The sequence below is a fragment of the Prionailurus viverrinus genome, chromosome X, assembly GCF_022837055.1.
Source record: "Prionailurus viverrinus isolate Anna chromosome X, UM_Priviv_1.0, whole genome shotgun sequence".
In the NCBI taxonomy this organism is placed as follows: domain Eukaryota; kingdom Metazoa; phylum Chordata; class Mammalia; order Carnivora; family Felidae; genus Prionailurus; species Prionailurus viverrinus.
Genome location: NC_062579.1, coordinates 87,340,112 through 87,363,338, shown reverse-complemented (window position 1 = coordinate 87,363,338; position 23,227 = coordinate 87,340,112). Strand labels below are relative to the sequence as shown.

At 39.9% G+C, this 23,227-nt stretch overlaps 1 protein-coding gene across 2 annotated transcripts in view; it reads left to right on the top strand.

The window, feature by feature from the left end:
- IL13RA2 (interleukin 13 receptor subunit alpha 2) overlaps positions 1-23,227 on the top strand; it is a 68,910-nt gene that overhangs the window by 4,230 nt on the left and 41,453 nt on the right. The window contains exon 1 of one of the 2 annotated variants that reach the window (XM_047843059.1): positions 17,828-17,846. The exons of the other annotated variant lie outside the window; for it this stretch is intronic. The gene's annotated coding sequence lies outside the window, so the exon portion shown is untranslated. Of the gene's footprint in view, positions 1-17,827; positions 17,847-23,227 lie in introns of those variants that run through there. 2 annotated transcript variants of the gene reach the window in all.

The following is a 23,227-nucleotide window of genomic DNA, read 5'->3' as shown; positions in this document are numbered from 1 at the left end:
AAAGCCTAGTTCTTTTCACATAAAGAAGATTTTGTTTCCCTACGTATTCAAAGACCCGATGATACAGATAACATGAAGCACAAGAAATGATTTTGATAAAACACAGAATTTTGCTTTCTAGACAGATTACTTGAAAGGTAAAGAAAACCTTTTGCAATCGCTTATCAGGAGCAGACCAATAGTCCAAGAAAACTTTGTCCTTATAACAGATCAAAGAAAATTAAGTTTTCCTTTTACGTAAGTACACTACTGATGTTAAAGCGTAACTTTATAGCATTTATAAGAAATTCATTCAAATTTAGACAATGTGACCACACAAGAGTTGTTTCCCTTATGGTTTCTAGTAGCTTTAATTACACATATTAATTAGAATTCTTAACACCTGGAAACCTTACTTTCAAGTGAAGCAAAGAAGTAAACAGTTATGAACTGTCTGTTATACCAGCATTCCTTAGATTGGGAAATTTATGAATGCATTTCATGATTTCTAGAAACATGTACTTCCTTGTAGTACAGGCTTTCATTGTGGTGCAATTTATGTTTACCAAGAAACTCAAATTTATCTTTAGTTTCCCTGCAATAGGAAGCCAAATTAGGTAAAGTGTTCAGTAATTAGTGTTTCACTTTTTTTTAATGTTTAAAATTAACTTGTTTGTTTATTTATTTATTTATTTATTTATTTATTTATTCTTTCTTTCTTTCTTTAGTAAGCTCTAGACCCAACATGGGGCTTGAACTCATGACCCTGAGATTCAAGAGTCACATGCTCCACCAATTTAGCCAGCCAGACACTCCAATGTTTCACTTTTTTATGTTCTTTGGAAATGATCTCGATATTCAATCAATTTCCATCATTTAACTTTGCAAAACTCTAAAGTTCCAAGGTACCAAAAAAGATTTTGGAAGGTTTCTTACGCACATATTCCATAAAACATAATTATTAATAAAAAAATTCACCTAAAATCTCTTATCCCATTTACATCTATTTAAATTACTTGTTCTTTTATTTCTTTTCTTTTCTTTTCTTTTAATTAATTAATTTTTTTAATGTTTATTTTATTTATTTATTTATTTTTGTTTTTTGAGAAAGAGAGAGACAGAGCACGAGCTGGGGAGGGGCAGAGACAGAGAGGGAGACACAGAATCTGAAACAGGCTGCAGGCTCTGAATGTCAGCACAGAGCCCGATGTGGGGCTTGAACTCGGGAACTGTGAGATCATGACCTGAGCCGAAGTCGGATGCTTAACCGACTGAGCTACCCAGGCAGCCCTTGTTCTTTTATTTTTAAGAAGAGAGAGAGAGAGTGTGTGAGCAGGGGAGAGGGGTAGAGGGGGAGAGAGAGAGAGTGTCAGAGAGGGAGAGAGAGAGAGAAAGAGAATCTTAAGCAGGCTCCACATTCAGCAGGGAGCCTGACAAAGGGCTTGATCTCTGGACCCTGAAATCACCACCTGAGCTGAAATCAAGAGTCACTCAACTGACTGAGCCACCCCGGTGCCCCTAAACCTCTTGTTCTTTTTTTTAAGTTTACTTATTTATTTTGAGAGCGGGAGAGAGTGAGTGTGAGCACGCAAGTGAGGGAGGGGTAGAGAGAGAGGGGAGAGAGAATCCCAAGCATGCTCTGTGCTGTCAGCGCAGATCCTGATAAGGGGCTCAATCTCACAAAGAGTGAGCTGAGATCAAGAGTGGGAGGCTTAACCAACTGAGTCACCCAGGTGCCCCTAAATCACTTGTTCTTTTTTTTTTAAGTTTATTTATTTATTCTGAGAGAGAGGGAAGAGAGCACAAACAGAAGAGGGGCAGAGAGAAGGAGAGACAGAATCCCAAGCAGGCTCCACGCCATCAATACAGAGTCCGATGCGGGGCTTGAACTTACAAATTGTGACATCATGACCTGAGCCAAGATCAGGAGTCAAGACACATAACCGACTGAGCCACCCAGGCACCCCAAATCACTTGTTCTTAATAATTATGTTTAGATTACTCATGAAAACTTCATGAGACATTAGATAGTCAGCCATCATCCCAAGCTAGTTTTCTTGCTGACAAATTTTGCAGCAGAGATAACATGAACTTATTTGACTTTTAGTAAACCTAGGTAGAATGCAGTATTATATTTAACACTGATAACTCTAAAGACATGCCTGTTTTAATCAAACCAAAAAACATAAACTCGCTTTTAATTACCAAAAATCACCCTAGATCACATGAACTTGAAAAACATTCGAGTTAGTTTCTGTTATATTTCTGAGAGTTTTGGGAATCCTTAATTCATATAGGTACTTGGGTTTTTTTTTTTTAATGTTTATTTATTTTTGAGAGAGAGAGAGAGAGAGAGAATGGAGGAGGGGCAGAGAGAGAAGGAGACACAGATTCCGAAACAGGCTCCAGGTTCTGAGCTGTCAACACAGAGCACGACCCGGGGCTCGAACTCACTAACCTTGATATCATGAGCTGTGTTAAAGTTGGATGCTTAACTGACTGAGCCACCCAGGCTCCCCAGTACTTGTTTGTTTTTAAGTCAGTTGAATAGAGCTCTTTTACAAAGTAATTTTAGTAATACTATCCAGAAGTAGAAAAAAATCACACATCTACAATGTACATATATAGACACAAACATACAGATATATGCTAATGAAAGCTTATAGCATTTGTTTTAAAATTCTAGCCTTGGGACAGGTATGATAATGCAAAGCTCACTAGTTTGTAAAAGAGAAGTTGGGTCCAAATTTTGTTTTTGCAATTGGAATAAGTTAAGTTCACCTGCTCAGACGGCTGAAGTTTTTTACTAATATTTGTGAAGAAGACATTTACGATTTTTTATTAGCCCAATTTCCAAATAGTTCCTTTTTTCTCCTTCTCTTGAGAAACTTCTCCCTCCCATTTGTATTTTAAAGGATGGCTTTTAGATCCTAGAGATTATGGGGGGATGGGGGAGAAAATCTACATCACAAAGGTACAGGGAAGGTATCCAAGTTTTCTCCAAGAGTTTTGGGGGCATATTTGCCTATTATCAGGGGTATAGGGTAATTATTATTAAAGTTTTTCTTTCTTTCCTTAAGTGCAGGATACTTCTGTTTCTAGTGTCCTGATCCTTTACGACACCTGTAAATATTTTGAGAGGAATAGGTGAGATTTTGGGACTGGTAAGGATGGATGGACTTTAAATTTTTCCTAGAGCTGCATTTCTGGTTTGTCGAGATTTACAAGACAAGGACAGTTGTTTCCAATTCCGTAGAGAATTGAGTTGTGTCCTGAATGGTACCCCAAACACTGATTTACCCTTCCAACTACAGTTTCCTTAATTTGCTTCTTTATATCAGGGATATTTCGAGCTACTATATAAATCAAAAGATTTCTATGTTCTAGACTTTCAGGATTTGATGTAGTATGCCTTTTAAAAAAATCTGTGTAAAGCATTCAGCAAAGGCCTTTGTATGTTCTTCTTTCCAAGTGCACATCTGAACCTTAGGTCAACTCACCTTAGTTGGGGAAGCTTCTACCATTGTTCCTATCAGCCCCCTGAATATCCGCCTTCAGCTGAACCAGTTCCTGGACATTTGAAGGAGGGTCTGGAAGAAATCCTGGCCATCTGTTTTCTCTTGGGGGAGGGGTTTCCCTAGGGGGCCACCTTGCTTGTCTCATAACTATACTATAATCCTAGGTAAGAAGAATAGCCCTTTACAGGCAATCTAGGTGTGAATCTACGTCCGTGGGGTTGTGAATGGCCACTGGCCTTTCCAATTTCTCTCTAAATTTGGTATGATCTTCTGAAGGTGGAGGTAAAAGGGCTTTATAATTTACGGGATCTGCTGATGTCCAGGGGATGTGAATTCTTTGTGGTGAGTGTCTAGGATGCACTCATAAAGGACGTTGCACCAGAAGACCCCAAGCTGGCAGCACCTGATTACAGAGCCCCGGCAAGGAGGAGGAATTGTAAGGAGCAGCTTTTAGTCTGTACGTGAGTAATCTGTATACTCTGGGCCTGGAGATCAGGCTGGAGTGCCCTCTGTAAATCTTACAGAGAGAGGGAAGTCAAACAGGCAGCTGGGAGTTTAAGGGATTTTCGGGGGGAAGCTGGAGGAATTTTGGGATTTCAGGGAATTCGCTGAGGCAATGGAGCTGGATTTTGAGAGGGGGGATTTTAGACCAGGGGCCCAGAGATCCCAAAGCGTCAGGGACAGGGAGTCGGGGATTTTAAAAGTGTAGCTAAGAGGGCAGAGAAGGAATTTACATTAGATGTGGACTTTAAGTTTTGTTCTAAGTCCAATTTCTATTCTTTCATCCTATTAAAGGAGTCCCTAAGGCTAGCTACTCCTTTGAATCTGCTTTTCAACTAGGTCTCTCCACAGGTCCCAATATGACAATCGTTTAGGATGAGAACTCTCCATTTTTTCTTTTCTTTGCAATCTGGCCACTTCAAAGCATCCATCATCTGACAAGTATGATCTATTCATCTCAGTAGTAGGTCAAAACAATAAGTCTTTTTATGGTTGAACCGTGGATGGAAGAGACATTTCCAAAGGAGAGTGAAAAAGATGCAGTCCTCACAATTCAAAAATTTTAGTTCCAAAAAAAAGAAAGAAAGAAAGAAAGAAAGAGACAAAGACACACATTTAGCCATAAACAGGGTGCAACCCACATTTCTGTCCAGCCATATCTTTTAAAAAATTTTTTTAAATGTTTATTTACTTTTGAGAGACAGAGTGTGAGTGGGGCAGAAGCAGAGAGAAAGAGGGAGACACAGAATCTGAAACAGGCTCTAGGCTCTGAGCTGTCAGCACAGAGCCCGACGCAGGGCTCGAACTCAGGACCAGTGAGATCATGACCTAGGCCGCAACTGGATGCTTAAACCAACTGAGCCACCCAGGCGCCCCTATCCAGCCATATCTAATTGCAAGTGGGATGTAACCCACATTTTCGTCAGGCCAAATTCTACAACAGAGAAAAAAGAAAACGGTGACTATCTCTGGGAAGAAAGGCATTAATAGAAAACAAATGTTCTCATAACAGACTTTTACAAAAGTTGCTATACTCCATCAGACATTGCGTAAAAGTCTGTTATGAGAGAGAGAGAGAGAGAGAGAGAGAGAGCAGAGGAGGGGAGAGAGAGGGAGAGAGAGAATCCCAAACAGGCTCCACACATTCAGTGCAGAGCCCGACTTGGGGCTCGAACTCACAAACTGTGAGATCATGACCTGACCCGAAATCAAGAGTGGGTGGCTTAACTGCTGGAGCCACCTAGGCGCCCCTGACATGGTAAGAGTTCTTACCTTCTGCTGGCTTTTGTCATAGGTCCCAGGATCTCACAACTACAGCAGCCCTGGAAAGATAAGTGTCCAGCCACTAAGGATTCCTTTGTGGTCACCAACTATAGGGGTGGAATAATTTTCCTTTCATCCCCTCTAGGTTCTTTGACTGGTCTAATAATCAAATTGACAAAAGGTAGATTAACAGGAGAAAAACAAATGTCCTATGTACGGGAGCCCCATAAAAATATAAGACCTAATGGGCAGCCTGGTAATTGAGGCTTGTAAGACATCCTGAGCTAAGGAAAGAAATAGGGGTCCCAGAATACTAAATAAGGAAGGCCATTCACAAGAAAGTGAGAGAGTTTTGGAAAACAAAGGTTGCCATGTTATGCAGATAAGTCTCTTAGGTAAAAAGATATCTCTGTTAATAATTCTCTTCCTGGTTCAGGCTCCCTTTCAAGTGTAAATTTAGGCATCTGATGGGGAGGTAAAAAAGGCTTTTCCTAAATCTGCTGTTTAAAAAAAAATCAACCTAAAATAAATCCTTATACCAAAGAAGCCTATTTCAAAAATAAAATAAACATTAAAAAAAATTTTAAACCATTCCCCCAACCCCTCCCTTCTGGTAACCATCACTTGGTTCTCTACAGTTAAGAGTCTGTTTCCTGGTTTGCTTCTCTCTCCACTTTTTTCTTCCTGTTGCTCATTCGTTTTGTTTTAAATTCCACATAATAAGTGACAGACATCATATGGTATTTGTCTTTCTTTGATTGACTTACTTTACCTAGCATAATACCCTCCAGCTCCATCCATGTCATTGCAAATGGCAAAATTTCATTCTTTTTTTTAATGTTTATTTATTTTTTGAGAGAGAGAGACAGAGTACAAGTGGGAGAGGGGCAGAGAGAGAGGGAGACACGGAATCCAAAGCAGGCTCCAGGCTCTGAGCTGTCAGCACAGAGCCTGACGCGGGGCTCCAACCCATGAATGGCGAGATCATGACCTGAGCTGAGGTCGGACACCCAACCGACTGAGCCACCCAGGTGCCCCAAAGATTTCATTCTTTTTGATGTCTGAGTAATATTCTGATATATATATATATATACACACACACACACATACATATATATAATGGATATATATAATATATATATATTTTTTTGTATATATATATATATATATATATATACATTCTTTATCCATTCATCAGTTGATGACACTTGGGCTGTTTCCATAATTTGTCTACTGTTGATGATACTGCTATAAACATTGGGATGCATGTATCCCTTTGAATTATTATTTTTGTATTCTCGGGGTAGATACCTAGTAGTGCAATTGCTGGATCCTGGGGTAGTTCTATTTTTAACTTTTTGAGGAAACTTTGTACCGTTTTCCAGAATGGCGTCTCCAGTTTGCATTCACACCAACAATGCAAGAGAGTTCCCCTTTCTCTACATCCTTACCAACACCTGTTGTTTCTTGTTCATTTTAGCCATTCTGACAAGTGTGAGGTGATATCTCATTGTAGTTTTGATTTGCATTTCCCTGCTGATCAGTGATGTTGAGCATCTTTCCATGTCTGTTGGCCATCTGCCTGTCTTCTTTGGAAAAATGTCTATTTGTGTCTTCTGCCCTTTTTAACTTGGATTATTTATTTTTTGAGCGTTGAGTTTGATAAATTCTTTATGTATTTGGGATCCTAACCCTTTATCAGATATGTCATTTGCGAATATCTTCTCCCATTCTGTAGGTTGCCTTTTAGTTTTGTTTATTGTTTTGTTCACTGTGGCTGACCCATTTTTCCAACACCATTTGTCGAAGATACAGTCTTTTTCCCACTGGGTATTCCTTCCTGCTTGGTTAAAGATCAATAGGCCACATAATTTTGGGGTCATTTCTGGGTTTTCTGTTCTGTTCCCTTGATCAATGTGTCTATTTTTGTACCAGTACCATACTGTTTTAATTACTACAGCTTTGTAATATAACTTGAAGTCCAAAATTGGGATGCCTCCAGCATTGCTTTTCTTTTTCAAGATTGCTTTGGCTATTTGCGGTCTTTAGTGGTTCCATACAAATTTTAGAATTGTTCCATCTCTGAAGAATGTCAGTGGTATTTTGGTGGGTATTGCATTAAATGTGTACTTTGCTTTGGGTAGTATAGACATGTTAACAATATTTGTTCTTCGAATCCATGAGCATGGAATATCTTTCCATTTCTTTGTGTCATCTTTGTTTTTATAGTTTTCTGTGTATAGGTTTTTCACCTCTTTGATTAGGCTTATTCCTAGGTACCTTATTATTTTTGGCGCAGTTGTAAACAGGATTGATTCCTTAATTTCTCCTTCTGCTGCTTCATTATTGGTATATAGAAATGCAACTGATTTCTGTATGTTGATTTTGTATCCTGTGACTTTACTGAATTTGGGTATCAGTTCTAGTAGTTCCTTTTTGGTTTTTTTAACGTTTATTTATTTTTGAGAGAGAGAGAGGAGAGAGTGTGAGTGGGAGAGGGACAGAGAAGGAGGGAGACACGGAATCCAAAGCAGACTCCCGGCTCTGAGCTGTCAGCACAGAGTCCGATGCAGGGCTCGAACTCACAGACTGCAAGATTGTGACCTGGGCCAAAGTCAGACGCTCAACTGACTGAGCCACCCAGGCACCTCTGTTCTAATAGTTTTTGTGTTTTCTATATAGAGTATCGTGGCATCTGCAAATAAAGTTTTATTTCTTCCTTCCCAATTTGGATGCCTTTTATTTCTTTTTGTTGTCTGATTGCTGTGGCCAGACCTTCCAGTACTATGTTCAATAAATGTGGTGAAAGTGGACACCCCTGTCTTGTTCCTGACTGTAGAGGAAAAGCTCTTAGTTTTCCCCCATTGAGAATGATATTACCTGTGAGTTTTTCCTAGATGGCCTTTATCATGTTAAAGTATGTTCCCTCTAAACTTTGTTGAGGGTTGTTATCATGAATGGATGTTCTACTTTGTCAAGGGTTTTTATCATGAATGGATGTTCTACTTTGTCAAATGCTTTTTCTGCATCTACTGAGATGATCATATGGTTCTTATCCTCTTTTTATTAATGTGATGCATGACACTGATTGATTTATGAGTGTCAAACCATCCTTGTAAACCAGGAATTAATCGTACTTGAGCTTGGTGAATGATTTTTTAATGTATTATTAGATTTAGTTTGATAGTATTTTGTTGAAGATGTTTGCATCTAGATTCATCAGAGATATTGGCCTGTACCCTTTTTTTGTGTTGTTTTTATCTTGTTTTGGTATTAGGGTCATGCTGACCTCATAGAATGGACTTGGAGGTTTTCCTTCCATTTCTATTTTTTGGAATAGTTTGGGAAGTATTAACTCTTCTTTAAAAGTTTGGTAGAATTTACCCATGAAGTCATCTCCTCTGGTCTTCTGTTTGTTGAGAGTTTTTTGATTACTGATTCAATTTCTTTGCTGGTTATCAGTCTGTTCATGTTTTCTATTTTTCCCTGTTTCAGTTTGGTAATTTATAGGTGTTTAGGAATTTATCCATTTCTTCCAGGTTGTCCAGTTTGTTGGCATATATTTTTTTCATAATATTCTCTTATAGCAGTTTGTATTTCTGTGGTGTTGGTTGTTATTTCTCCTCTCTCATTTGTGATTTTATTTATTTGGGTATTTTCCCTTTTTGATAAGTCTGGCTAGAGGTTTCTCAATTTTATTAATTCTTTCAAAGGACCAGCTCCTGGTTTCATTGATCTATTCTATTGTTTATTCTTATTGTTTTTGTTTGTTTGTTTTGTTTTAGTTTCTATACCATTTGTTTCTGCTCTAATGTTTATTATTTCCTTCCTTTTGCTGGCTTTAGGCTCTGTTGGTTGTTCTTTTTTCTAGCTCCTGTAGGTGTAAGGTTAGGGTGTTTATTTGTGATTTCTCTTGCTTCTTGAGGTAGGCCTGTATTGCCTAATTGTGACCTACATACTTCCCTCTTGTGACCGTTTCGGCTGCATCCCAAAGGTTTTGGATGGTTGTGTTTTCGTCTTCATTTGTTTCCATGTATTTTATAAATTTCTTCTTTGATTTCCTGGTTGACCCTTCATTGTGTAGTAGCATGTTATTTAAACTGCATGCATCTGTGGTCTTTCCAGATTTTTTTCTTGTAGTTGATTTCTAGTTCCATGGCTTTGTGGTTAGAAAAGTTGCATGATATGACTTCAATATTCTTGTATTTTTTTTTTTTTTAAGTAAGCTCTGCACCCTACCTGGGGCTTGAAGTCATGATATCAAGGTGACAAGTCATGCTCTACTGATTGAGTCAATTAAGGTCTCCTTCTTGTATTTGTTGAGGCCTGCTTTGTGGCCTAATGTGTGATCTGTTCTGAAGAATGTTCCATGTGCACTTGAAAAGAATGTATATTCTCCTGTTTTTGGATGGAATGTTCTGAATGTATCTGTTAAGTCCATCTGGTCCAGTGTGTCATTTTAAGCCATTGCTTCCTTGTTGATTTTCTGTTTAGATGATCTGTCCTTTGATGTAAGTGGGGATGTTAAAGTCCAATACTATTATTGCATTATTATTAATTAATTCCTTTATGTTTGGTATTGCTTTAGTATTTGAGTGCCTTCATGTTGGGTGCATAAATATTTACAATTGTTATATCTTCTTGGTGGATTGTCCCCTTTTTTTATTATATAGTGCCCTTCTTTGTGTCTTGTTACAGTGTTTGTTTTAACATCTAGTTTGTCTGATGTAGGTATTGCTACTCCTGCTTTCTTTTGATATCCATTTGCATGATAAATGTTTTTCCATCCCCTCACTTTCAATCTGCAGATATCTGTAGTTCTAAAATGATTCTTTTTAGGCAGCATATAGATGGGTCTTGTTTTTTGTTTTTTTTTAATCCATTCTGATGCTCTCTGTCTTTTGATTGGAGCATTTAGTCCATTTACATTCATAGTAATTATTGATATGCATGGACTTATTGCCATTCTCTTACTGGTCTTTTGGTTGTTTCTGGAACTTTAATCTTTTCTTGTCTTTCTTTCCTGTTTTGCTGATATTCTTTAGTGATATATTTGGATTTCTTTCTCTTTATTCTTTGCATGTTTATTAGTGGTTTTTGATACATGGTTACCATTAGGTTTGTATGTAACCTGTTCTGCATATAGCAGTCTATATTAAGTTGATGGTCTTTACATTTGAACCATTCTTTACTCCTCTTCTCCCCACATTTTAGATCTATGTTCTTATATTTTGTATCCTTTTCTGTGAGTTCCTTGACTGAAGTTTTTACAGAAACATTAATTTTTACTGCTTTTTTGTTTCCTGCCTTTATACTTTTGTTCTCTCTTTTCCACTCAGCGAGTCCCCTTGAATATTTCTTTCAGGGCTGGTTTAGTGGTGGAGAACTCCTTTAGTTTTTTTTGTCCAGGAAACTATCTTTCTTCTGAATGATAGCTTTGCTGGATAGAGTATTCTTGGCTGTAGATTTTTCCATTCAGCGCTTTTAATATATCCTGCCACTCCCTTCTTGCTTGGAAAGTTTCTGGTAAGAAATGTGCTGCTAGCCTTATGGGTTTTGTCCTCCTGCCTTTTCTCTCTTTTCTTCTTCTGGGACTCCTATATATGAATGTTTTTATGTTTGATGGAGTCACTGAATTCCCTAAGTCTATTCTCATTTTGCCCAATTCTTTTATTTTTCTCTTTTGTTCATCTTCATTGCTTTCCATTACTTTGTCATCTAGGTCATCAATTCATTCCTTTTCTTCTTCCAGCCTGCTCTTCATTGCATCAAGTCTGTTCTCATTTATTGTTCTCATTTATTGCACTCTTCGTCTCTGATTCTTTCTTTCTTTATTTATTTGAGAGAGAGACAGAGAGAGAGAGAGAGAGAGAGCAAATGCAAGTGAGTGAGAGGCAGAGAGAGAAGGAGAGAGAGAGAATCCCACGAGGGGTATAGAGACAGAGAGACAGAATCCCACACAGGCTCTGCACGATCAGCACAGAGCCCGAAGCAGAGCCCCTGAAGTGGGGCTCGAACTTACCCAATGGAGGGTTCAAACTCACAAACCATGAGTTCATGACCTGAGCTGAAGTAATATGCTTAACTGAATGAACCACCCAGGCACCCCTGATACATTTTTTAAAACTCTTTTATCTGTTGTGGTAAGGGTCTCACTGATGTCTTCTGTCCTCAAGTCCAGTGAGTATCCTTATGACCGTTGCTTTAAATTCTCCATCAGTCATGTTACTTATGTCTATTTCACTTAGGTCTGTGGCTGTGACCTTATTTTGTTCTTTCATTTGGGATAAATTTCTTAGTCTTCTCTTTTTGTCTAAGTCTCTGCCTGTTTCTCGGTGTTAGAAAAGCCCTTTATGTCTCCTCTTCCTGAAAGCAATGGCCTTATGGAGAAGAGGTCATGTAGTGCCCAGGGCCTGGTGCTTCAGGGATTGTCTCCAATGCGTCTGTGTGAACTCTGCTGTTGTGTTCTGGCTGCTATACCCTTTAGGTCAGTTGTCTGAAGAGACTCTCCTTGCCTGGGTGGGCGGTGTTTGCTCCCTGGCCTGCATGTGATGAGTTTAACCTAGATATGATCTGGTCTGCTTTGGAAGAGACCCGTCACCACCTCCACTGGAACTGAGGCCCTGCAAATCTCTCTGGTGGGGAAATGCAGCGTGGGCTGGGGTTTGTGCTGGTCTTCTCAGTGAGGGGTCTTGCCCTGCTGGGACTGAGGCAAGTGTGACTGAAAAAGGCAGTTCCCCCAGAGTGCAAGGGGGTGGGGCTTAGTGTAAGCAAGTTAGGCAGCGAGTGTCTGTGCTGTGCTCCTTCCCACAGGTGGTTCTGTGTTTATGTTTAGGGGTGGAGGAGGGAAATGGCACCGGCCAACTCCTGTTAGCTAGAGCTTACTCTCTAGCTCAGGGAAGTAGAGAGATAAAGAGACAATCGTGATGCGTTCTACTTAATTCTATGATAGCAGCAAGAATTTTTCCATATGCGTCTGTGGAAACTCAGGCTATGTGTTTCAGTCACGGGAGGATGTCTGAATGCAGTTTGGAATGATACATGGGAAGATCTCGTTATCTTCTCTTTGGATTATTGAAAGTATTCCCTAGCTGAATTTCTTGCCAACACGCTTGCTTTACTACATTTTGAGGGAGCTCCCAGTTCAAAGGCAACGAAGCATAAGAAATTAATGGTGTCATTGTGGAAATGCCAAATGCGTGGTATGGTTTTCCCGAGAGGTGAAAGGATCCAAGTTGAGAAGATAAGCAGAGGTTAAACCATGAGGTGCCTTGTATACCATGGCCCTGTAGCATTGACATTGGAGAGACAGTAGAATATGCTGCAAGTGGAAGACTAACCCAGGCCAATTTGTATTTTGATCTTGTGACTGCTAAGTGAAGAATGGGTTGGAGGGAGGCTCAGCATGGAGGCAGGAAGCCCAGTTTAGAGGCATCATGAAGAAGACAATGACATGTTCAGCTAGGGCAGTGGTGGAGGGAATAAATGGCTATGGACAGACCTGAGAAGTCGTTGGGAATTCCTGTTGGCACAATTTGGCGTTGGCTTGATTGTGGTGGATGAAATGAAGGGAGAGGACTAGGATTATCTTATCTGGCTTGAGCAACTGGATGGCAGTGCCGTTCTCTGAAATCTGGAACAGAGGAAGAAGACCAGTTCTGGGTGGGCGAGGAAGATGATGAATTCAGACTTGGACATGTTGAGCTTGACTCACCTGTGAAATATCCAGGTGAACATTTCTAATATGAATTTGATATAATGGTATGGAGCTCAGGAGAGTAGTTTGTACTCAGCCTTTTTCTGCCTTAGTAATTTAGCCCTTGATTCCATACTGTCCCGGAGCTGTCCTTTATTTTCTCTCGTTTTCTTGTACTTCCCAGAGGCAGGTGTTATAGACCCACCTGTACCCTTTGCAGTGCTTACCTGCCTTTTGGGCTCGAGTGAGGACTGTGCAAAGGCTTCTGAAGATTTGCGTGGCTACCTCACCACTGAAGTTATTCAGGAAAAAAAAAATGACACTTTAGTAATTATTAAAAGGTGCAATGGCTATTTAAGTCTTTATAAATACCTACAGATATCACAAATGAAATTTACATATGTGACCAATTTTACTTGAAAGATTTGTAAGATATTTCCATGGCCCCTTTCCCCTAATTTAAGCTTTCCAACCCTTAGGAAGAAGAGAAAAGAACAGCTTTTCTACGTTGGCTTCCTTACAACCCTTTATTCTATCATCTGAGTCCCTGAGATTTTATAACCCATTCTGGCATACGGAATTGATAAAAAACAGGGAAGGGATCTGGTCATTGTTATTTCATGGTTGGGGGTTTGCAATTATTTGTGGATATTGTGTCTTGAGATGCTCTGTGCTTCATGTTTTCCAAGGGGGGGGGGTGTTCTTTTGTATCAACAGTAGAACCTAAGGGATTTCTGTTAAGCTATACAGATAATAGTTCCTTTAAAAAAAAAAAAACGCAGGAGACTCAGGAACAGTTGCCAGGTAGTGAATGAGATCTTTGGTGGTTTAGCAATTTTTCTTTCCCATTTCCTTCCTGTTTGAAACTCTTTCATTATGTTTACCCTCCCTCTCCTAGGATTTTTTGCTTCATTTGTGCATGCATCCACATATTCACGTACTTATTCCTTATACATCATTAAAGTTTATCATTCCTACTCTTTGTACTTTGCAAAATACTCAAGATAAGAATTAGTCATGCAGTACAATTGTGAAAGACTAACACTGCTTATTTCCCACACAGACCTGTTGAATACTTTATGTAAATACCAATGGGTTTTTTAGAGAAAACAATTCCTGCTTTGGGAGCTTGTCACAAAGGAGCGATGCTAATATTGGGACTTAATAAACCCAGTAGGTGGCAAGGGGAAATATTGACAAGTAAATGGACAGGCGGAGCTTTAGTCTTCTGATCAACACTTGCCGTCACCTAATTCACACATAGGCCTACTGTGTGCCAGGCACATAGTAAGTGCTTTATACCTATAAATTCGTTTAATTCTCTCACTACAATCCTATGATGTAATAAGCCCTATTACTATCCCCATTTTGAAGATGAGGAAACTAAGGCATAAAGATGTTTAGTACATTTTCCAGGGTCACACAGCTAGTAAATGATGTGGAGATTCAAACCCAGGCAATCTGACTCCAGATTTAATGCTCTTAGACACGATATCGAGATATGGAACTAGTATGATCAATTTAGTATGTATATGTGCATTTCTCATAGCTCCTCTTTATCTTCTAAATATGTGTCATATGTGTATGCTAGAAAGCAGCTCAGAACCAAGGAAAATGGTATGTAACTTGGCTCTCCACATTTAAACACCACACACAACAAGTAATGGGGAATGTACCAAAAAGATCAGCCAAAACTAGCAGTAACAGGAAATCAGTGCAACAATTTGGTGATACAAGAAAGAGGAAGGATTTAAAAAAATATTTAGTTATTCAAATTTCTTTTTTCTTTTCTTTTTTTTTTTAAGTAATCTCTCTGTCCGACTCGGGGCTCGAACTCACAACTCTGAGAGCAAGAAGGGCATGCTCTACCAACTGAACCAGCCAGGTGTTCCAAATTTCTTTTTTATTTCAATATAGTCGACACACAATGTCACGTTAGTTTCGGGTGTACAACATAGTGACTCAACAACTTCATACTTTATGCTACGCTCACCACAAGTGTAGCTATCATCTGTCCCCGTACAACGCTATTGCAATATCATTGACTATATTCCCTATGCTGTACCTTTTATTCCCATGACTTATTCATTCCATAACTGGAAGACAGTATCCCCCCTCTCCTTCAGCCACTTTGACCATTCTCTATTCCCCTTCCCTCTGGCAACCATCAGTTTCTTCTCTGTATTTAGAAGTCTGAATCTACCTTTTGTTTGTTTATTCATTTGTTTTGTTTTTTAGATTCCACATATGAGTGACATCATATGGTATTTGTCTTTCCTAGTCTGACTTAGTTTACCAGCAGACTACCGTTAAGATCCGTCCATGTTGCCTCAAATGGCAAGATCTCGCGTCTTCTTTATCCATTCATCTATCGAAAGACGCTTAGGTTGCTTCCATATCTTGACTGTTGTAAATAATGTTGCAATGAACATAGGAGTGCACATACCTTTTTGAATTAATGTTTTTGTTTTCTTTGGGTAAATACCGAGTAACAGGATTATCGGATAATAAGGTATTTCTATTTCTAATTTTGTGAAGAACCTCCGTACTGTTTTCCACAGTGGCACGAATTCACATTCCAACCAACAGTGCATGAGCATTCTTTTTCCTCCACATCCTTGCCAATTCTTGATATTTCCTGTCTTTTTGGTTTTGAGCATTCTTTCAAGTATGAGGTGATATCTCATTTGTGGTTTTGACTTGTGTTTCCTTGATGATGAGTGGTGTTGAGCATTTTTTCATGTGTCTGTCAGACCTCTGTGTGTCCTCTTTGGAAAAGTGTCTATTCAGGTATTCTGCCCATTTTAATTGAATTATTTGTTTGGGGATGGGTGTTGAATTGTATAAGTTCTTTGTATATTTTGGATATTAACCCCTTTTCAGATATAAACGGTTGGGACTATAGCAAAATAAAGACCTTTTGCACAGCAAAGGAAACCATCGACAAAACAAAGAGCCTACTGAACACCAAAAAAATATTTTCAATAGCTCAATGAGGTATCGTTGATATACAAAGAACTGTGCACATTTAATGTGTGCACTTTGCTGAGTTTGGGGGATTTTTTTAAAGGTGTCATTTGAGTACTGAAATTATGCGTCTTTAAACAGCTTCGTCTTCAGAGAAGTATTCAGCTGTTGTCTTCTAGTTGTCACGTGAGCACATTTTTAAATTGGTCTTCAAATGCCTTTGAAAAGGAATGAAGTGTGTTGTCTAGAAGTAAGAAAGTTTCATATTTTAATGTAGAGCCAGGCAATGAAAGGTTCTAGAAAAGTAGATGTAAGGATGTTCTAGAAAATGTAGATGTTCTAGAAAATGTAAGGATGAATTTTACAAAGTGAATAAAAGACCATGTGGCTTTCAGAATGTAGCGTTAGCCTTGCTGAAACTTTGACTATTTAAAACGGCCTAGAATTGGTTAGAAGAATGAGCCTCAATGAGTGCTGACAGGTTACCATGTAAGATAATGCACTTTTGCAATGGAGGATGAAGGACAAAAAGGCGAAAACCAACAAACATGTGATTTAGTGATATTTGCTAATTGTCTCCATCAGTACACGTTCATTTTTCTTTAGTGGCATGGTAATTCTCTAGAACTCCTCATTTTTGAGTGTTAGAACTACCTATGCCTTAACCCGTTACACAACTCAAACAAATGATCACCGGGCAATCTCATTCAGTCTCAGGGATTTAAATACCATGTGTATACCATTAACTCTCCAATTTTATCTTCAGTACTAAACTCTCCCCTAAGTTCCAGACTCAGGTATCCAACTGTCTATTCTGTGTCTCGATTTGGAAGTTGAATGAGCAGCTCAAGCTTGTCATGTCCAAAACTGAATTCTTTATTCCCATACCATTCCTCCTTTCACAATATATTTAGAATATGGCACTTCTCACCGTCATAGCACATGCTGCCACCATCTCTTGGCTAATTAATTGCAAGAGCTTCCCAAGTCATCTCCCTGCTACCTTTTTGTACTCATGCATTTGATTATTTACCCAGCCAGAGTTATCTTTAGAACATAAAGAATTGTATACATTTCCCTGGTCAAAACCCTCCAGGGGCTCCCTGTCCCACTCAGATCAAAAGCCATAGTCTCAAGTAGCCTTCGAGGCACACAAACTGTCCCCTTTACCTCTCTGACCTCTCCTCCAACTTTCTTCCTCGCACACTGTGCTCCCGCAACACAGGGCTCCTAGCAACGACCCACCAGTTACGGCCCCTCTTCAGGGCCATTGCACGAGCTGTTCTGTCTGCCTGAAACGCTCTCAGTTGTGTTCATGACCATTTGTTGGATAAATAACTGGCTGACTGATTCCATGAGCAACCTAGGGAAAAAGTAGGTCATCGTCTGAGGAAAGAAAGAAAACGTTTCTTCGAAGATATCCTCCCAATCTATAAAATCACTCACCAAATCATCTCAGTATTAGTGTAAAAGATCCAGCTGTTCTGTTTTTAGGCAATATAGCCCCTTTAAAGTCACATGTTAATATGCGGTGAATACGACCCATAAAATCTGTGGTTTTCTCCTTCGTTAAATGTAAAGAATAATAGACGAGATGGCTTGGAAACCTTATTTACTACTCTGCTTAAGCGTTTTAAAACCCATCTGCCTGCCACTAACAGAGTGACAACTTGAGAAAATTAATACGCGTTGTTGACCTTTATTTTTCCTGAAAGTATGATGTGCCCTGGCTGTTAGGAATTTTCTGCTGGTTGTCCGGTCTCCAGCTGGGACTTAACTTCCTAATTTTATTAAGCCTCAATCTGAGGACACACATGTGTACACCCTGGTTTCCTGCTAAAAGTTCATTAACAAGTTTATTATGTGTTTGTTCCCGTCTCAGCATTGTCAGCAGACAAGTCGGGAAAGATCATGATGTTACGGTAAAATTCTATATGATTGTTTCTCTGGATTCTTTTGATTGAAGAACTGTTTACTTTATTATACATTTACATGTTAAAGGGGATAAATGGGGAGAGTTGTTTTGTAACTTGTATTCTTGGGAACAAATTTAGGTAGAAAAGACTCCTATTTGGAGAATAGCCTAGTCTGTTCTAAGGGATTTATAGAAGAAAGGCTTTTATCATATTTCATTAATTGTTTTCAAAGGATTCAAGTGAATTGAAGAGTGTTTAACACTAAAGAGCAATGTAGATGAGAAAACTGACTCTTATATAGGCTTATAAATGACCTTGATTAGATCATCTCTTCATTCAGGTCCTTGGTTTTCTTGGCTATAACAAGAGGGTGTTAGACTAGAGGTTTTTTTTTTTTTAATTTTTAATGATTATTTATTTATTAACATTTATTTATTTTGAGAGACACAGAGCACAAGCAGGTGAGGGGCAGAGAGAGAGAGAGAGAGAGAGAGAGAGAGAGACATACAGAATCCAAAGCGGGCTCCAAGCTCTGAACACAGAGCCTGATGTGGAGCTCGAACCCACGAACCATGAGATCATGACCTGACTAAAGTTGGTCGTTTAACCAACTGAGTCACCCAGCTGCCTCTAGACTAGAGTGTTTAGATTTATTTCAGCATTACTAGTTTCAGTTTCTGTGAACATATGGATCTCAGAGAACAGGAATATCCACTGTCATGATATGATCAATAAATATGTTAGTTTGATAGTTGTTGAATCTGCATAATGGGTACATTTTTATTTCACTTAACTATTTCTACTTTTATATAGGGTTTTTTTTTAATGTTTACTTATTTATTTTGAGAGAAAGGGAGCGCAGGGGAGGGGCAGAGAGAGAGGATTGAGGAGACAGAGAGAATCCTAAGCAGGCTCTGCTCTGTCAGCACAGAGCCCCATGTGAGGCTCAAAACCACAAACTGTGGGATCATGACCTGAGCCTAAACCAAGCGTCGGGAGCTTAACCGACTGAGCCGCCCAGGCGTCCCTATGTGGTTTTGCATATTCTTACACAATAGTAAACTCAGAGATATGATTGATTAACAAAATGCTTGATAACAGATACTACATTCAAACGGGCCTTGTGAAGTCTATTTTCTGGCAATGCTGTTTTCTTCCATTGTTCTCTGAAATATTTACACAAAATAGCAGACCCTCCTGTGATCATTCCAAGGCAGCTTTTTCAGTTTTTAGATAACTGTGCCAAGGTTCAGACCAGATCAAAAAATTTCCCCAGGAACATATTTTCAAGGTAAGCGTTTTTTTACAAGCATGATATCATTTATATTGATTTGGCTCTCATAACATGTAATTTAGATTAGCTTAATTATCTGTAACTCATTCTTTATTTTTTTATTTATTTATTTTTAATTTTTTTTTTAACGTTTATTTATTTTTGAGACAGAGAGAGACAGAGCATGAACGGGGGAGGGTCAGAGAGAGAGGGAGACACAGAATCTGAAACAGGCTCCAGGCTCTGAGCAGTCAGCACAGAGCCCGACGCGGGGCTCGAACTCACATACCGCGAGATCGTGACCTGAGCTGAAGTCGGTCGCTCAACCGACTGAGCCACCCAGGCGCCCCAGAAAGTGTCTTTTAATGTTAAGCAATCCTGGGTTAAAATCCCTATTTCAGCTGTTTCCTAAATGGGAGATCTTACGAAAGGTTTTGTTTGTTTGTTTGTTTTTACTTTTTTGAACCTCAGTTATCATTTCTATAAAATGAGAATATCAGTGGTAGCGTATACATAATGGGGTCATCGTGCTGACTAAAAAACATGGGTCATCATGAAACATACAGCCTGACAAATTTAAACCAACGGTAGTCAGCTTGTTCTGTCATTATTAGTTTGGTCATTTAGTTCTCTGCATTGTTAGAATAAAAGTTATATGTGGAGGAATTAAAAAAAACAAGGGAGGAAATATGGCTGTTTTGGTTACCTTTGCTAGTAACATTCAATACATGTTTATTGAATATATGCTGTATTCTAGGAACTAGTTTCATAGAGGCAAGTAAGGCACACTTCCTACTCTGAAGGAAATTACATCCTAAGGAGAGAAGCAGACATGTGAGAGCTTAGAGTCAGGGCCAAACTTAAAGGCGTGACAGAGTGGACAAATATGCTGTGCTAAGATTCAAAGGGAAGTAAAAATAAACCAAAACCCAAACCCAAAACCTCTGGCCTGTCACGGGGTCTGAAACACCATTAGGATATTTTCCCTTTGGACTTTGGGTTTTTGGATTCCATGTGCAAATGGCTTTGGGAAGAATAACACATTGTTATCACTTGCACTTTTGCTTTTAAAATTTTTAAGTTTATTTATTTATTTCGAGAGAGCTAGAGATAATGAGCAGGGGAGGGGCACACTGTCAGTGCGGAACCCGATGCCGGCCTTGAACTCACGAACCTTGAGATCATGACCTGAGCGGAAACCAAGAGGGGGAGGCTCCCCCGACCGAGCCACCCAGGCGCCCCTCACTTGCACTTTAATGAAGATTTATTTCTATATTATTTCAGATACAAGGTAAGTTGCTACAGGCAAGAGACCTCAAAATACTGTGGCTCAAGCAACAGACCAAAGGAGGTCAGGCAGCACCGCTGCGGGTAATCGAAGGCCCAGGATCCTTCCACCTTGTTGCTTCGCCGTCTCCTAGTATGTTGACTTTGTGTGGTGACATACGGTTGAATGAAGGGAGAGAAGGAAGAGGGCAAGAGGTTTTCTTGTCAAACCATGAGCCACAGGTTGCACATATGACCGCTGCCTGCGTATCATCGTCCACATTTCTGTCAGATCTTCCTACAAAACCGCAAAGGAGTCTGGGACGTACAGTCTTTGATGGGGAGGCTGTGTCCACAGCTAAAACTCAGGAGTGTCAGTTACGAAAAGGAAGGGTAGGAGAATGGATAGTGAGAAAAATTTGCACTCTCGGCCACAGTGTAGGACACGATTTTATCTTGATAAAGTTTCCTGACATGCCTAGGCCTTTCCAAATAGGTGGGCTATTTGGTGCATAAAGAAACAGTTACAAGGAAGGTTGACTTGTCGGGGGTGTTTTCTGATATCAAGCAATTATCCAGTCTCAGATTCTCTGACACCAGCTGGTATCCTACCATTCAATTCACTTCTGGCATTATACCAGACGTGTATAGTATAGAAGTGTATAGTGTACAGTTGTGTAATTAGATTACACAACTGTACTACATTATACACGGAGTTAGCAAAGACCCCATAGGATAAGGGCCCAGTCCCACAAGACTGTCCCCACCTCAGATGCCAATGGAAAGTCTTAGTGCTTCTGACTAACCAGTTATAAGTTCAGGGGTTCTCGTGACCCCTCTCCCGTTTGATAATTCACGAGAGCAATTCATAGAACTCAGGAAAATACTCTACTTACTATTACAGGTTTATTACAAGGAATACAACTCAGGTGCAACCAAATGGAAAAGATGCTTAGGGCAAGTGGTGTGTGTGTGTGTGTGTGTGTGTGTGTGTGTGTGTAGGGGTGATGCCTCTTGAGTAGCTTCCATTCTCTCTCCAGGCATGTCCCCTTCCTAGGACCTCCCTGTGTTGTCCAACCTGGAAGGCATCAGGAGCAAGAGTGACCCCCCCTCCCAAACCATTTCCACCTGACGATACCCTTTTCATCACAAAGCGGGTAGAATGAGTTGTTCTCTGAGCTCCGTTAGATGCCAGTGATTCTGTCGATCCTGTCATAGTATACTGTTCTGATCACACTGTACTGTAATTGTCCAGTAGTTTCTAGCTTCTCTAGCTCCAACTGGCGTTGAGCTACCTGTGACAGTGTCTGACTCACCTTTGTACCCCGAGCATCTAACACAGTGCTTGGCACATTGCTGTGCTGTAAACTGTTGCATGAATGTGAGCGAAGGGAAGGCAGTCTAACACTGCTGACCTCTGTGTTGAAGCCTGTTTGGAGTTAATCCGGGGACTGGGCCATGATATTGTTAACTGTATTTCTCAGCTCACGTGGATTTCCTGAGAATCTTGGCTCTGGTATTCTGCCGTTCAATCTATTGTAGTCTGGAGGGGAATTCAGAATTCATCAATTAGTTGGTTTCAGAATAAAAAGCCTGGAATTCAGGGAAAGCAGGCCGTCTAGATTCCTTCTGTCTCACAGAAGGTGTTCTTTATAAGACACCGCTTTTCTGTATAACAAGCCAAGTCTAACAAGTAACTTTTCAGGTTAGTCTTCTGGGGGTGTTATGAGGAAAAAGAAAGCTCTCAGAACATTGTGAGTTTGACATTTGCCTGAACGTTTAAAAACTATTCTCAAATCCAGTAATTTTGTTAAGAACCCTGTGTGTGTGTGTGTGTGTGTGTGTGTGTGTGTGTGTACGTGTCCATACACACACAATAGTCAGTGGTTACTTTATTTTTATTGTGTGATATTTATTTTATTTGTTTTTGCTTATTTAATGTATTCTAGACTTCCAAAGGAAATAACACTTTGGGGCATTAAATACTGACTCTGCTGATTGCTTCGTTTGAACAGCAGGTCAGGAATACCCGTTTTCCTGTTTTGATGGCCAACAGAATAGGAGTTATTATAGCTTTGCACGGTGAAAGAGATATGATGATCCCGGCCAGCCAACTAGTTCGGCTACTGAGGAACCAGAGAGAATCCTAGCAGCCATATGACTGTGTGTATTTCTCTTGAATTTTTGACTTCTAGAAAGTAGCAACCTATTGAAACTTGGGTGGTGTTTGGTTGTAAAACTGAAATAGTATCTACTTGGCCATCTCAGAGGGACAATGGAGAAAATAAAGTAATACTCATGTTCCTGCTGGGAAGGCCGGGGAGAGCACTTTCGTACCCTAGGCCTGTCCTAGCTTCACTTCGTGGTATCAGCCTAGGAAGCCTCAGTTCGGACACTAGCCTTGGCCCAGTGAAAACCATTCTTTTTTAGCAGGTAGAAGTCGGAAAATGGCCTAGTGGGTGCTCTGCCTCTGGAATTGATTTGGGCCCCTGGGAAACGGTAAGCATCAGGCTTTAGCTTTTGTTTCTTACCCCACCATCTGCTGTGGGCTGTTTAATTGGACTTTGGCTCCCATCTGGAAGCTTAATGCTCTGTGTCTCTGCTGAAATTCGAGCCCAGGCCTAAATCTTTTTGCCTGGTTTCTGTTGGCCCCCTTCCAGAACTGACTGGCCTGCATCACATGTTGGTTTATACTCTCTCTTGATTTTGGGCTAACTTCCAGCTAGGGAGGGACTGCTCCAGTTAGACTTATCCAGCCTCCTTTCTCTGCACCGATGAGGTTTACTCCCCAGTTCTCTTGTTTAGCGGTTGCAACATGCCTTGTATCTGGGGTAGAGGAATGAGTGTG